The following is a 12,534-nucleotide window of genomic DNA, read 5'->3' as shown; positions in this document are numbered from 1 at the left end:
TCTGTCATATACAATTATTGGTGGTTTAGATGTACATTTTAGTTTTACCGAGTCATCCTTTTTGTTTCTCCTTCTACCCAGGTCACCAATGGAGAAAGGTGAAATTCATCTGTGCAACTTCTCCTGTACTTTGCTTCCTGCTCCCCCCCCCCCCGACACTGACACGTGGTTTAGAATGCTGTTTAAAAAAATACTGAATGTTTTATGAACCACAGATTCTTCAGAAACTTCTCAGCTGTTAACAATAAGTACAAGTTGTAAACAAGTCCTCATTGTCTTAGTCTCTTGATTAATTTTGTGATACAAAAAGTTTGCAACACCCTATAGTCAAATGGTTTCATACTGTAACACTTACATACTAGAGATGGATCCCCCTTGTCCCTTCTTTTCCATCTCTTGTAAAATTTTAGTGTAATAATCATTATAATGAATGATTGTAATATTACTTTGGGCCAGATATTGAGACCCTTACCCCGGGGTCAGTAACACTAACTGAACTGTTCTATTGACTAAAGAGGCTATATGTAGAATATAAGGAGTTTCAGGTCAGGAGGGACCACCAGATGATTCTAGTCCAACCATTCTAGTCTAGTTAACATGAATAAAGCTATCAGAATCTGGCCTTTTACAAAACAAACATTTTACATCAGTAAAGATGGCTCCTAATATTCCTAAACTTGGGGAAAATTTGGATAAAGATCTGGATTTGCAGCTCATATATTTCTCTCTTAAACACAGCCACAGACAGCAAATGTGGTTTTAAGTTCAGAGATGCCTCATTCAAAACATACACCATAATCAGTGCTCTTGCATGGCACAGAGGTCACAAAACTCTGTTTGACTGAAAACCATTGAAGCGTTACATTGTTCTAGTAAATAGCTGCGGGTTAGTACATTTACTGGAACACCTCTAGTACATATTAATACTGTCCCATGTTTTCCCATCTGGTTCAGGCTGATGTCTCTTTTGGAGACCCTCAGCTCTGACATGTAATATGGGCAATACTACCTGCCTGTAAAACTGACCCTGACTGAAGTTCAGAAGCCCTGGTTCTTCACCTGATTAGACTGCAGAGGACATGCCCAGGAGAGCAGTGAGATGTTCAGTCAGATGATATTCGGAGACAAAGGCAGAACTGGTTGAAAATGTAAAAAGCCGATTCATGAATGAAAGCCTTGAGTCCAGGTCACTATTATTCATGGCTTCATGTGATTCTGTATTTAAGACTATGTATACAACCACAAGGTAGTCACGAAAAAGTGTTGCTGAATCCTGAAAGTTCCATGAGTTTGAGCACAAATCATTATTCATCCAAAGGTTTGTACCAGAAGTAAATTATTCACTCTTTGCTGGTCACAGTTTGTTGTTCCGAGTTTAAGAAGTTTCAGAAGATGAATTCACGCTGCAAACAGTTAAGGGTCTAAGTGAACAGTTAGCTGACCACCCTTAGGCTGACAATTGTTTATTTAGACTACTATTCGGTGCATGCCAAATATGTTCACAAAAGTCAGGATCCATTCATGAATGAGCCACAAACTGAAAGGAAAGCTGCATTCACAGTGGATATTATTTTTAGAAGTAATCCTGCCAGCTCCACACAAGGGAATTATTCAGATTTGGATGATCTTCAGTGTGGAACTATAAGGGCTAATATGTGTGGTACAAGGGGCAGGGGAGTGGGGTCAAATAGCAGTATCACAAAAACAGGCAGAGAGGACAGAAGGATGGAAGATTCTCATTTCTACATGTACGCGCCCATACATTTCCCTGTGCGGTGGCCCAGAATGCCCAAAGAGGGCTTTACATCACAGCAGATGAGACTGGCTTGAAGACGGGCAGCACTTGCATTAGCTATTACTAGTGTGTATGCATTTATGAGCTACTTGTCACTAACAAATAGATGCTGTTTTACAAAGATCTACAGAATGATACAATACCACAACACCTGCTGAAATTCTGCTGCTGTGCTGTAGCCCTTCGAGGTGTGTTACCAATTCTTGAGCCCTATTGATTTTAATTTGTGTGGAGCATTTCCCCAAAACCTCTCTGAGGTAGGGTCCCCATGATGAACCGTCTGCTTGTTCTTCAAATTTTCTCAGTGTTCACCAGCTCGTGATCATTCTGTCCCTTGCACCCTTTGCTGTGGGTCTCACAGTGACCATGTACTTATCCAATTGCCTAGACTATGACTTTTCTTCTGTTCTGCCCTCTCTCGGGTCAGAAAACAGGAGCACATACCAGATCTGGTTGAGCTGGGCTTGGCACAGAACCAAACGCGGGACAAGGTGGTTTTATGTGGCCCCTGGGTTGGCTGAGTGGACTATCTGCTTCTGTAAACTGCATTGCATTGAAGTTCCTGTTCCAAAAGCTCTAGTCATTTCCTCCAAATGTCACTGTGGCCAACGCTTGTGATGTGTGGTGGGGTTCGAGCACCAGCTCGGGCAGACAAATGGTTTCATGAAAACCTCAGCTTTTATTTAAAACAAAACAAAACAAAAAAACCACAAAGCTTCTAGCCCTCATGATTGCAAACGTAACCTGAAACCATGGCATGAGAGCACCCTGAAGGTTCGAAACCCAGGATGCAATTAACCCCTCCCCCCACCAAATATTAAGCCAGTTTCATGATTTTTGAGAGCTAGGCCTATGATTTTTGAATGCTTGGGTTAGCAGTAATGCATACAGCAGGCCTAGTGCAAGGTAATGGAGGTTTCAGTCAGTTCTGCTGCTGCATAACAATTCATTTCAGCACTCTTGGTGGTACATAAATCTGCCTGAAAGCCACCATCCTTTTGTCAAGACTAACAGAGAAAAGCATGTCCCCAAAATTAGACCTAGGCTAAAGAAATAAGAACTCCTTGATCTGAAGTGTCTCAAGCTTGGGCTCTGGTTAATTAAAGAGAGCACTTTTAAAGGCCTTCAACTGAGAGAAAACAGGTTGCTCAGGATAGTATTTCACACTAGGAACCATCAGCAAGAGCCTCCCAGCTCCTCTTCTCTGCATGGCAACATAGGGTAAGAAGCAAGCTCTCAAATAGCCAGGTCTCAGGTTACTTATAGCCTTAAAGGAAATCACCAACAACTTGGATTGCATCTGGAAGTGAACAGCAAGCCAGTACGGAGAAGAAAGCACGGGTGTTACCCGTTCACTGCAGTTCACTTTGCTCAGAAGCATGCAGCTACATTCAGTAACAGAATGGGGGAGATTCTCAGCTGGCTGAGCTCCATTAACTTCAGTGTGTGCTCAACAAACCACAGCACATGGTCAGTATTGCCTAGACTAGAGGATGAGGAGCACGCAGCAGCATCAAATCAGAGCATTCACACAGTATTTAAAGCAGCACATGGTTATGGAGCAAGAATTTAGCAGGGGGTACATAGTTGGTACTGTCATAAAAAGGGAAGCAGGCATTGCCCCAGGAAGGCAGAGAGAACTCACTCAGAAGAAACATGGGATTTCTGCATGTTTTAAACATTGACCATGGTTCCTATTTACTCGAAGACAGCTTTGCACTCCTCTGGCAGTGTAAATGGTCTCGCAGTGAGTGTAAAAGTAATCTACACCCATTTTAAGGCTTCTTTTTTTGCTACCAGAATGGTATAAAGGGGGCCTCAGTGTAAATGGGAACCAGGAGCATTCTTTTCATTATGGGCAATGAGCACAGAGGAGTCAGCTTTGGCAGCAAAGCTGGTCCAGCTCCAGCACTATTATTAACAACATGAGAAACCAGCTCAGTCCCCGAATGCTCAGGCCTCTAGAGACATCTAAAACACATAAGGTACTGACCTCGGCTAAACCAAAACAAGCCTCACTTAAACTGAAGTAACAGCATCCTCACAGGGGCTGACTGGTGTGACTTTCTCATGGAGATGAGGCCAAAGCCTCAGTGGAGTGTATTTAGCCGTTTCTTTCAGCAGCCACCACGTTGCTGACAGAACGCAGAGCCTTCATACACTGCAGTCTATGTATGGGTGACAAGATTTTGCACAGCACTTAGTGAGGAATTAAAATGGGAGACAATGGGATTGCACTGGTATTACTGAGGATGTAATTTAGCTTGCAGGATCTTTACTAATGTTTGGTTCACCACATATACACAGAGAGTTAGAAACAAAACAAATTCTCTTTGTGAAAGGTTGCAACGAAACGCTGCTTTGTTTGTAAGGGTTCAGAACCCTGACACACACAGCAACCAAATACAGACAGAGGCATAGCAGGCTACTATCTAAAGGCAGGTCTATACTTAAAGCAGTGCAGCCGTGACGGCCCTGCTGCACCAAAAGGAGAGCTTCTCCTATCGGCGTAGTTAATCCTCTGCTGCAAGAGTCAGTAGCTATGTCAACAGGAGAAGCTGTCCCATCAACATAGCGCTGTCTACACCAGGGGTTAGGTCAGCATAACTGCATCACTCAGTTTGCAGTGTAGACCTGGCTTCTGGCAAAGAACTCACTCAACTCACCTTGCCCCACGCTAGCTCTTTTGCAGAAGACACAGATTGCACACTTCCCTTAGGGAAGTCCCCTAGCCTGCACGCAGGACAAGGGTAAGCCCTTAAAGCTTGAAATCATAGCTTGTAATATTAACACAGTTTTCAAACACCCCACAATTAATAGTAACTGTAAGAGACTCACCATCCTGGAGAGCCCCTTCAAGGCACCGTGTGGCATTGCAGCCACTCTGCCTCAGCTTCCCCACCATGTTGTTTGGTCTACTCCCACTGTAGAGTCGGCTTAGGGTTGACAACTTTCCAATTTTTCAAAACTGGACACTACAGGCACCTCTGTTGCTCCCCCCCACACGTCGGTAGCTCTCTCCATACCCCGGGACAAACCTGCCACCTGCAGAGCCAGGCTGGGAGAAGCTGATGTGGAGCCTGCCGGCCTAACTGGGGCATGGCGGGGCGGAAGTGCGGCTGTCCCCTGAGCAAGGGGCCATCAGGATCCCGAGAGACTGAGAAGGCAGGACAGGCAGTCATGGGTGGCAAACCCAGCCGCTGGCTCCGTGCCTCAAATGCCACGCACTGTCAGGATCCCTCTCCTCTGCGGCGCTGGTACCTAACTCTTCAGCGGAGCTGGGAGCCAGTTCCTCAGATTAAGCTTCTGCCCATCCACTGAGCTCCTCCTGCAGCAGTTGCTCTTCCTGCCCTCCGGGCAATGAAGGCCGATTGCGGTTACCCTGGTAACCAGACTGCACAGGTCCCCTTTCGACCGGACTTTCCAGTCAAAAACCAGACATGTGGCAACCCTAGGCTTGACCTTCCAACCAACTTACTTTAAACCTTCAGTCCGTTCCAGGGTAACAGAGTCCCTTACTCCAAGTCCAGAAACAATATCAAAACAAGAGCGTCTTCAGCCCCACCAGGCTCAGGCTTCAGCCTCCTTCCTTACAGGCAGGGTCCCAGCAGCAATGGCCTGCCAGCTCTTGGGTTCCAATCAACCCAACCATCTAGGCCAGGTCTAGCTTCCTACCAAGGGCTCTGGCAGGCTATAACCCACAGCCACTTCCTAGCCTGAGCCCAGCTTCCTGTCCCACACGGAGGAGCCTGTCCACTTTCCTCCTGAGCCAGCCTGAATGCTGGGCTTTCCTCCTCTTAGGCCAGCTCCCCGCTATGGTGGTAATCCTTAGGGCTTTCTTGCCTCAGGGCTAGACACAGAAGACTTCCCCCCCTCACCCAGTCCACCCTCTCCAGGGGATTCTGGCCACCTTCTTCTGCAGCTTCTTCTTCCTCCTTTTGAGTCGCACACCTGCCCAGCTGTGGTAGGATAGAGCTGAATGAACAGGGCTGACTGGCCCCAGGCCCTCGAAGCAGAAGGCCACCCTGTTACAATGCTGATTCATGAGCGGGTAAGAGCCCAGCTTGAGTTTGCGGGGCTCACAGCTTGGGAAAAACCACAACTGACATCCTTTACTTGGGAAGCTGAGCAAATCTGTTCTGGAGACACAGATGATAAACCTTGACCCCTGTGAGGTCATTTTATAATCCCCCTTTGGAGTAGATACACCATCTCCCTCTTTTGCTGTTCCCCTTTGAACCAGCACTGCAGGGAGGTGCAGACAAAATCCCTGAGTTTCTGTGGCAGAGCTGCTGTCTCAACACCCCGCCCCCCTTAGCTGGTTGTAGCACTGCAGCACCCTTGCCTCAGTTTCCTACCACGATCACTTGGCCAGCTCCAGCCAAAAGAGCACCCTGGCCCTCTGTCCAGATCACTGCAGAGCCCTGCCCCTTCTAAGGCCACAGTGTCTTTTACCAGAGTGCAAAAGAAACACATACAAACCCAAACCTTTGGACTGGCTAGGCTCAGCTGGCCGCCACCTCATCACAGGCGTGCCTCTAACGCTCTAGACTGTCTTCCGACAGGCTTTAGTACCTCAGTCAACAAACCCCGCTCCTCACGCAGGGGCTCCATTCAGGGTTCCAGCTAACCCCCGGAGAAGCCTATCTGCTTTTCTCTCCATCTCAGCTTTCTTTCATGCTGCTTCCCAGAGAGCAAAAACTCTCCATCTTCTGTTCTCTGGGTCTCCCTCACCTAGCTCTTTATGGGGGCAGGGGAAAGAGGAGCACCCCTACCGGTGGGCTTTATTTCTAATTCGACCAGGCTAGGTGCACCCTAGCTGATTTAAGGGGCCTCTGGGCCCATATTCGCCATTGCACAGTGTGCGTTGGATATGCAACCCATCAAGGCCTATCTCCCTGCTCCTCACCCCTTCTCTTGTAAACAACCGCATGATTTACACAGGAGCCATTTCACATTGTTAGTGCAATAATAAAGCGTTTGGCTATGTGAAGTATTCACAACTCTGTGCAGGACAGCAGTTTGTACTCTCCGCCAGTGCTAGGAAGAGTGGGAGGAGGGCACACTGCTGGCTAAATGTTGACTCTGAGTTCAAACTCAGCCACTGATTGGCTGAAATTTCCTCGGAAGACATAGGGAGAGGCCTGTAACCTCTAGCCCTTCGTCCACACGTGTGCACCGGCCAAAATGCATAAGGTCTGCAATGTCATTTTAACGTTTAGTTGCCTGAATAAAGGCTGATATTTGGGACATGAGGAAAATGCATGTCAGTTTTACCACCCTTTGAGGGGTGCTATCAACTTGAAATCTAGTCAGTTTTTAAAAAAATGTAACCCTGTCCTGGATCCCCCTCACCAATTTTGGTGTTTTATAGTAACATTTTCCTGTTTGTTTTTTAAAAAATGCTCTCTCCAGTTGCTGTATGAATGACTGACACAAACAGGGCAACGTGCCTAGAGACTGATCCTACAGGGGAAACAGTGATGCTGACGATATACAAAGTACTATCAGATGTACAAAGTCAGCACCCTGATTCAATAGAGGACAATATTTTTCCCTCTAATCCCATTCATCTAGTGCTTACTTTGGCTTCAAGGCCTTATTCTTGCTTTCAAGAGCCTGCCAAACTCTGACCCTCCCTATTTATCTACCCGTGTCTCTTTCTGCATCACTTCTTATCCACTCTGCTCCATCAGTGCCAGTCTTGATGTGCTGTTTGTTCACTTCTCCCACAACCAGCTCTATGCCTACTTACTTCCATGTGGCCATGCTTCCGGTGCTGGGCCACAAATAGAATCACTCAGAAATTTTTGAACAGAATGATTTTCCATCAGAAAATGCTGATTTGTGGCTAGTGAATTACTTTGTCTAAATGTGTTGATTTTGAGCAATTTTGGGGGAAAAAAAGGAAAAAAACAAACAAACCCCAAAGCATTTTCATAAGGTAAAAATGTTCTATTTTGAAATTTTTGGAATGGAATATTTTAATTTTTTTTTGTTTCAAAGTGATTGTTTAGCAATTTATAGTACGCATTTTAACTGTAAAAATGGAAATAAAATGTTTCAATTTTATTAAAACCAAAGATTTAGATTGACCTCCCCCAATTTAATTTATTTTTTAATTTTGTTTTGTGGGAAATTTCAATGTTTTTGTTTTCACTAAGGTTTGGAATGGATTTTTTTTTTCTTCAAATCTTGGAATTTCCTGTGAAGTAGAAATTTTGTTTTCTGACCAGGTCTATCAACAGGGTGAATATTATTCCCTCCTCTGTCTGAGGCCTGGTCGACACTTAAAACTTAGGTTGCTATAGCTATGCACTCAGGGGTGCTAAAAAAATCCACACTCCCCTGACCACTGTAGCTATGCCAACCTAATCTCCAGTGGATACGCAGATAGGCAGATGAAACACTATTGCTGTTCACCTAGCTACCATTGCTCTGGGAGGTGGAGTTCCTACAGAGACAGAACAACCCTTTCCGTCTCTGCAGTCTGTGTTTATGTTACAGGGTTATGTATGGTATGCTGCTATAGCTCTGTGGTGTAGTCATACCCTTAGGCTCCAATTCAATAAAGCACTTATGTATGTGCTTAAGTCCCTACCTATCCTGCAAAACTCTTAAACAAACATGTACTTAAGTACCACTGACTTTAAGAGGACTTAAGTGCATGTCTAAATTTAACCATGTATGTTTTGTTGAACTGAGGCCTAAATTAACGGATTTATTATTTTATTCTGCTTTAAGTAGGAGTAGTTTAATTCACTCATTTTCTTAGGACAGGTATCTCTCAAGTAGCACAGACAAAATATTCATATGAAAAGGTTTTGTTGAAATAGGCTCAGTTTTGGGGTTGCAAAACAGAAGAGACTTTTAATAAAATTCAGATTTGTTTGATGAGTGTGTTTGTGTGTTTTCATTAAGATGCCTGAAAAGATTATGTGGCAGATTTTCCCATTGCTTTTTTCAAAGCTTGAGCTGGGCTGGTTGAGTCTGATTGATCACCTAAGTCAGATGGTATTTATTACGTACATGCACATGTCTCTGTGTATAGAATGTATTATAAACGTGCATGTGACTGTCCGTCTATTGTTTTAACGATGGCTGTCAGGGAGTGTGTCTTCATGTGAAGTTTAAAATGTGCTACCTTGAGCTAGAAATGGATTTAACAGGCCAATCTGCAAAAGGCTTGCAGGCTCCTTGAAGTTTTGGGAAAAGTGAAATGATGGGGACTAAAAAAACCCCAACCCCGCCAAATAAACGACATAAAATGAAGTATTGAAAAAAATGTGAGAAGTTTCATGCAAATTGTATCATCAGTTTCATTGAACTCTATATTTCCTTTCCAAGCTGTCCCCTGACCCCACAAGCCTAACATTGTGAGCACTGACGCTGTTCAAGAGCTGTTGATTTCCCCAGAAAGTCCACTCTCTCTTACCCATCTCTTGCAATGTGTTATTTCCAAAACACTCCAGAATTTGTAATTCACTTTCCATCCAAACAATTAAAAAGGTGTTGCATTAGCACTAATCAGTAATCATTTTTGCAGTAATCTCGTGTTGTTTAAGGGCCATTTCACATGTTCTCAGGACATTGCAGTTAACACATTTGACAAACTAAGTATTTAAAAGCCAGATCCTCATGTGGCATGAACTGGTATACCAGGGGTGGCCAACCTGAGCCTGAGAGGGAGCCAGAATTTACCAATGTACATTGCCAAAGAGCCATAGTAATATGTCAGCAGCCCCACATTAGCTCTTTCTGCTCCCAGTGCCTCCCACCCACTGGCAGCCCCGCCGATCAATGCCCCCCCCCACCCAAACAGCTGTTTTGAGGCATACAGGAGGCTCTGAGGGGGATGGGGAGGAGCGAGGGCACTGCAGACTCAGGGGAGGGGGCGGGAAGAGGTGGAGTGGGGGTAGGGCCTGTGGCAGAGCCAGGGGGTTGAGCAGTGAGCACCCCCCGGCACATTGGAAAGTTGGCACCTGTAGCTCCAGCCCCGGAGTTGGTGCCTATACAAGGAGCCCTATATTAACCTCTGAAGAGCCGCATAGAGCCATAGGTTGGCCATCCCTGTGGTATACTTTTACTGAAGTCAACATTGCTATGCTGATTTACACCAACTGAAGATCTGTCCCCAACAGTTTAAAGTGTCAGTTAAACTGTCTGACGTACTTCCAAGCTCACTGTGTGACATGACGTATTCCTTTATTCCAGACAGTACAGATAAGGACTGTAGGTATGTTCCTCCGCCCCCCACTGAAAGAGAGCATTGACTGTGGATAGGCAGATTCCCATTCAGACAGCATGAAGCACCTTAAAAGATGCCTGAGGCATACAGGACTTTTCCTTACTGCTGACTAGGAGGAAAAGGAGAGCAGAGGAGTTTAACTGACGTCTTGTAAAGCAGACAGCAAACCAGGTGGTTTAACAGCATTCATTTCTCGAATACTTATAATGACAACATCCTACACAAATTGCATTCACAGTGACTCCCCGAGAGTCTGAATTATGGACTTAGACTTTCTACAGCAGGTTCTCACCTCATTTACTCATTAGATGCTGCAGGATCGTGCAGGTCTTGCTCCAACAAAATAATCATGGACCCTTTACTTTCATGGATTATTGGAATAGTAATAACAATACTTAGTTTACATATAGTTTTTCATCCTCAAATTACTTTACAAGGAAGGGTAAGTATCATTACCTCTCTTTTATAGCTGGGAAACTGATAGAGAGGTCAAAGTCATACAGCAGATTAATACTACAGCAAGGAACAGAACCCAGGTCTTCTAACTCCCAGATGAGGACCTTAGCCATTGGCACCATCAGCCTGGAACATGACAGTTTAATTGCAGAGATTCATTCATTTCCTTAATTCTCTTGCTCATGGAGAACAGAGTGCACACTTTGGATCATCTGTTTCCAGAGAGCCTGGTCTCCCACCAATGTTGCAGCCTGCTCTTTTTAAGGCTGAGGCATGAGAGGTCAGGGGTCATGACATCCCTCCAGCATGTGCGAAGCCGTCCACGAGGTCTATCCATCCAGCTTTTGTTAGACAAATGCACAAAGGTAGTGGGCTGGTATGGTCTCCAGCATACTGAGCACATGGACAAGCCACCTGAGCCAACATGAAGTCACTTGGGAAGACATTGGAGGCTGGTTGGTCCAATGCCTGACATCCTCATTCATTACATCATGACACCACCATATGCCTTCAATACATCATTGCTATTTCATGTCAAAAGCATCCAGCAGGTGCATTTGTGCCTCTGTGGAGCCACACAACACAGAAGCCATTGCTGCTTGGTAGATACATGTCATAGTCCGAGTTGACTTGTGGCATTAATACAACAGAGGCTTCCAAAGAGTGAGCATAACATGCATAGCAGTGCTGATTAAATGTTTCATAGAATTGTAGGTCTGGAAGGGACCTCAAGAAGTCTTCTAGTCCAGTCTTCTAGTCCAGTCAACTGCACTTGAGGCAGGACTAAGTATTAGCCAGACCATCCCTAATGGGTGTTTGTTTAGATAATACTTAGTGTCACCTTACTTCATGGCAGCAAGACAATCTCCTTGCTTGGTGACATTGGAGCCAAGATACTCAAATGAGTTGACAAATTCAACTTCTTGCCCATTGACTGTGATGGGTGGCGGTTGAGGTCCATCAGCCACAAAAATAGCTGTGATGGGATATATAAACAGAGTTTATTTTACATTACCTAGATGGGGCTTATTCCATGTTACTATCATTGCTACCAAAGAGCTACCAAAGTCTTATAGGGATGGACACTACAAAATTGCTACCGAAGTCTTATAGGGATGGACTCTACAAGCAACTGAGCACTCCTTAGAGGAGTGAGGCACTTCCTACTCTGACTTCAGCCCTGATTCAGGAAAGTACTTCAGTGAATGCTTGAAGTCAAGCATGTACTTAAGTCCCATGCAAGTCAATGGGACTTAAATATTTGTTTTAAGTTAAGCATGTGCTTAAGGGCTGTATTGCCTACAGATGCTTTCCTGAATCAGGCCTTCAGTGGGGGCTGAGGAGTGCTCAGCATCTTGAAGAATACAATCTGTATTGCTTCAGGAAATTCCACAGTGCTAAAAAGACATTGTGGGAGGAGGGGAGTTGAAAGTGGCTTGATGTATAACACAGGAGAACTAATTCCCCCTCCTGCCTGCCTCTTGGTTTTAATTTAGTGATTTGTTAGAAAATTGTGATGTCTGGTAACAGCGGTAGAGAGGGCAGAACCAAGATCAATTATGCTGCTTAGACAAAGGATGAGAAATAAGAGATCATCATAAGCAGCTCTTTACACATGGAAAATGGGGTTTAAGCTTATAGCCCTTGAATAAAAATAGTGACCATTTTAATTATGTAAGTGTGACACATTTGAACACCTTTCATCCACAGACCCAAGCATGTGTACTGTGTGGGATATTGCTCCCTGACTTACTCAAACTGCTTTCCCAAAGATTTCAGATGTCCTTGAAACCATACAGCTGAACTAGGTTACTGAAACATTTTGGTTAAACTTGTTTGTTCTGTGTGCAGGGTTCATTTCACCCGTCTGTGAAATACAATCACCTCGCTGCTTTGAAAGCAGCTGTCTTTAAACAGTACAGAGCAATGCTGCACTAGAGTGTAAGAAAGTGAAATATACCTTTTCCTAACTACAGAAAGAGTAACTAATTACTTAAACCCAGGTTGTCAAAATTAACCCCCCTTACACTTGCAA

This window comes from Eretmochelys imbricata, chromosome 4 (genome assembly GCF_965152235.1).
Source record: "Eretmochelys imbricata isolate rEreImb1 chromosome 4, rEreImb1.hap1, whole genome shotgun sequence".
Taxonomy (NCBI): domain Eukaryota; kingdom Metazoa; phylum Chordata; order Testudines; family Cheloniidae; genus Eretmochelys; species Eretmochelys imbricata.
The sequence above is the reverse complement of the archived record's forward strand: the minus strand, read 5'-3'. Positions refer to the sequence as shown.